Consider the following 4,436-nt stretch of genomic DNA (forward strand, 5'->3'; position numbering starts at 1 on the left):
CGATGTCGGCTCTTCCTATCATTGCGAAGTAGAACTCGCCAATTGTTGGATTGTTCACCCACTAATAGGGAACGTGAGCTGGGTTTAGACCGTCGTGAGACAGGTTAGTTTTACCCTACTGATGAGTTCGTTGTCTAAACAGTAATCCAACCCAGTACGAGAGGAACCGTTGGTTCAGATAATTGGTAACTGCGGTTAGCTGAAAAGCTAGTGCCGCCAAGCTACCATCTGTAGGATTATGGCTGAACGCCTCTAAGTCAGAATCCATGCTGGAATAGACGATAATCACCTTTCCCGATGTGCCGCGAATAGCGATAGGTGTCTTCTGGACACCCAACATCATACAATTGCAACGCACTCCGCTGCCTGTCAAGTACTGGCGGTGGAGAGTAGGCTGATTTGTAATTTCAAATATTGGGAAAGATAAATCCTTTGTAGACGACTTAACTACAGAACGGGGTGTTGTAAGCATGAGAGTAGTCTTGTACTACGATCTGCTGAGATTTAGCCCTTGTTCTATTGATTTGTTCAGAAATGAACATTTCTCCCCCCAATTGCAAACGCGCAATGTTAAAACTATAAAGTTAAGCAGTCGAAATAAGGCTGCGTTAAAGTGATTTACTTTCGCTATGGGGCGGCGAAAGTAACCGGTCAAAGTGCTGGTAGAGAGTTAATACTGTTAAGCTTAAGATCGTCAAAGTCTTTGTTTTGGCTTAGTGAGGTTTGTTCGCAAAAATCGCTAAGTGCCGCTGCTATTGTTTTCCGAGCCAAATTCGGCGACCTTTAGTATCGGGTTTATAACAGGCAGAAAGCGAGAAACACTTTGCGTGAAAATCGCTAAGTGCCAGCGCTAATGAATTCTGAGCCAAAATCGGAGATTTTAGTATGGGGGTTTAACAGGGCAAGCTAGACGGCAGGGCGTAAAATTAGACTTGGTTTAAGTATGTTAAAAGAGAGCGAATAGCGTGAATTAGACTTGGTTTAACTATGTTAAAGAGAGCGGAATAGCATGAATTAGACTTGGTTTAACTATGTTAAAGAGAGCGGAATAGCATAAAATAGACTTGGTTTAAGTATGTTAAAAGAGAGCGAAATAGCGTAAATTAGACTTGGTTTAACTATGTTAAAGAGAGCGGAATAGCATGAAATAGACTTGGTTTAACTATGTTAAAGAGAGCGGAATAGCATGAAATAGACTTGGTTTAAGTATGTTAAAAGAGAGCGAAATAGCGTGAATTAGACTTGGTTTAAGTATGTTAAAGAGAGCGGAATAGCATGAAATAGACTTGGTTTAACTATGTTAAAAGATAGCGAAATAGCGTGAATTAGACTTGGTTTAAGTATGTTAAAGAGAGCGGAATAGCATGAAATAGACTTGGTTTAACTATGTTAAAAGAGAGCGAAATAGCATGAAATAGACTTGGTTTAAGTATGTTAAAAGAGAGCGAAATAGCGTGAATTAGACTTGGTTTAAGTATGTTAAAGAGAGCAGAATAGCGCGAATTAGACTTGGTTTAAGTATGTTAGAGAGAGCAGAGTAGCGTGAATTAGACTTGGTTTAAGTATGTTAAAGAGAGCAGAATAGCGCGAATTAGACTTGGTTTAAGTATGTTAGAGAGAGCAGAGTAGCGTGAATTAGACTTAGTTTAAGTATGTTAAAGAGAGCGGAATAGCGTGAATTAGACTAGGATAAAGTATGCAAAATGAAGCTGAGGACTTTGTGAAAAAATGCGAAGTTGTTTGCTGTTCTAATTGTATGGGTTTGGAGATGTTTTTGGCTTGGATTAATAACAGGCAGGAAGCGCGAGGAAACGCAGCGAATATGGACGCGTACGCGGAAGGTGACGGCGGAGGAAGCGCGGATATGGAGGTGAAAATGGTGAAGGTGATGGCGCGAGGAAGGTGACGGCGCATGGGTGTGAATATGGAGGTGATGAAAGGTGACGGGAGGAAACGCATGATGTATATGACAAGTTGGTGTCGTACTTAAGCGGAGCGCGCGCTGTGCATGTATGAAGGTGTCGAAGGTGTTCATATTGCCTAAGACGCGTACGTGCACATGTCATGTCGCATAGGAAGCGTAGGTATGGTTGTGCAAGTCGTAAATGGCCACTTTGGTGGTTTAACATTGTTTCCAGGCCGCGTATGCGCAAATATGGGGTGCGGCGGCTATCTGCACTGCTGTGTATGAAGGTGTCGGTCTGTGTGGGGTTCCTATCGGAGAGAATACGTATGCTGCGTTGTAGGAGTGAGCTGCTGGCCACACGTTTGTATTGGAGTGCGCCACACCACCCCCCTTTTTGTTTTGTTACTATATAAAGTGTAGCCATCCACCCAGCCAATTCTGAGGGCCAGAAGGGGTATTGGGGGCCATCGTGTGCAGTCTATGGCCACGTATGTGGACATGTGAGTGTGTAAATGTGTTGTACCAATGTATACGAGTGATAAACACTAATAGGCGTGTCGGTCAAAGTCAAATGTAGACGGCCATCTTAGGCTGAAAGCACCATATCCCGTCTGCTCTGTGAAGTTAAGCAGCCTCAAGCTCGGGTAGTACTCGGGTGGGTGACCACCGGGGAAGTCCGGGTGCTTACTTTTTAGCCCGTTTTGAGCTGTTTACCGACTTTGCGTGTGTTTGCAAACGCAAGATATGATGTCTGGCATGTGCCCACACGACATCTTGGTTTTAGTATGCCTGGCGAGCCACTACACACGAGATCTTGTTTTTTGTATGGTGTTCTTTAATTTGATTATTATGAAGATGAAAGAGAACCGTTAGAACGGGTATGAAGGGTGTTCTAGGGGTGCTTTTCGGTGCTCTTTCACGTGGACATATCGCAGCATGCGACATGTCAGCGGAACACTGTCTAAATTAATAAATACTGTTTTGGCCGATTTCTAAAAGCGTCTATAAAAGGGCATAAGTGCAATGACTCGTCTTTGTAACCCTGCGGCCTAGGCGTAGTTTTTCACGGGGAATCCGAATATCAAAGGTAGATTTATGTACAACATGTACTTTTTTTGCAACATGTACTTTTTATCTACGGGACATAGACATATGTAAAAACACACGGCGGAGCCGTTCCCGCAGTCAGAATTTGTCTAACTCTTCTAGATCAAAAGTTATTCAGCGAAATGTGAGACTTTGTTTGGCATGCTCTTTTTTTTAGGTGGTTTTTTCCCGGTTTTATGTGCCGCCCGGCAGATCTGGCCTGCAGACTTTAGCAGAAAACTTGGCGCATGTGTTCGCACGACCGCTCCCAAAGTTTTTACAAGCATATCTCCAGTAGTTGCTTCGCAATGATTTTTTTAGTGACGCCAAAAAACGCCATTTTCGCGGAAAATGGACACCTTGGACGGCCAAAATCACCACTTTTGGCCATGTTTGGCCCTGCACATCCAGGAAGCAAATGAGACTGCTCCGTATAAAAACTGCCCTAGGGGTGCTTTTATGCGCGCATTCCCGTGGTCAAGTCAGATTTTGGCTAAATTCAAATGCCTTGTCTATAAACACTTTTTTCGACCTAAATTTTCACCTGTTTTGTCCCGAAATGATAGCACCCATTCTTTATTTGCCTATATATCGCGAAGGAGGCAACTTTTTTCCTGTTAAGTATAGATAAAAAATTTAATTCGGCGTTTTAGCGCACGAGGAACAAAAGTCTCCATACAAGCTACCCTCGGTTTCTAATGACTTTTTGAGTTAGGGAAGCGTGGATCTTCTTTTTTTCTTGTTTCCAGGACTTCACATGAACTTCCAACTCAACTCGAATTGTCATCCCGGGCCCACCACGCATCGAAACGACACTTTTCTCGGAACTGGCGAATAAAAAATAGGTCACCAGATGCGCAAGAGTCTGGGATGACAGAATATCAAAACAATAACAGAATCGTTAGTACTTTTTTTGTCACCAGCGCCCTTTTTCTGTTTTCGCGTACATAATCGAGCATAACTTTATCAATTTATACCATATCGACCGATATCGATTGTCACGATAGTGTACTTTTTTTAGGCGCACATGATGGTAAAAAGAACGGCCACCTATTCCCAGCCGTTCTTAAGCTATGCTCTTTTAAAGATTTTACTTTAGAGATGACACACCCTCTCATTTCACTCCATTACATGCTCTTTTTGCTGAATTACGTGGCACAGACGCAGAAAATCATGGTTCGCAAGTCGAACATTTTTGAAGAGCGCATCGAAACGGACATTTTCTTAAAATAACATGGTATACAAAAAGTGCGTTCTTGAGCCTGTAGCAAACGATTTGCATCCATGACATCCCAAAAACTTAAAATAACATATCTCGACTCCTAGAATGAAATCGACGTGAATCCTTAGGGCAGTTAGTGTGTTTTAGTATCATACTTAACACCACAAAGTTTTACGGGGCACTCTACAATACTCTTCCCAAGACGCAAGAAAATGTTCATTT

The 4,436-nt window shown here is 42.7% G+C and overlaps 2 non-coding genes across 2 annotated transcripts; both read left to right on the forward strand.

Annotated features, from left to right (window-relative positions):
• On the forward strand, positions 1–403 carry PITG_33115 (the record flags this gene model as incomplete). Its single annotated transcript, XR_009934509.1, has 1 exon — positions 1–403. It is a non-coding gene; the product is annotated as a 28S ribosomal RNA (ribosomal RNA).
• Positions 404–2,486: 2,083 nt separating this feature from the next.
• On the forward strand, positions 2,487–2,591 carry PITG_33116. Its single transcript, XR_009934510.1, has one exon. It is a non-coding gene; the product is annotated as an 8S ribosomal RNA (ribosomal RNA).
• Positions 2,592–4,436: the final 1,845 nt, after the last annotated feature.

The sequence above is a fragment of the Phytophthora infestans genome, genomic scaffold (assembly GCF_000142945.1).
Source record: "Phytophthora infestans T30-4 supercont1.52 genomic scaffold, whole genome shotgun sequence".
NCBI lineage: Eukaryota > Oomycota > Peronosporomycetes > Peronosporales > Peronosporaceae > Phytophthora > Phytophthora infestans.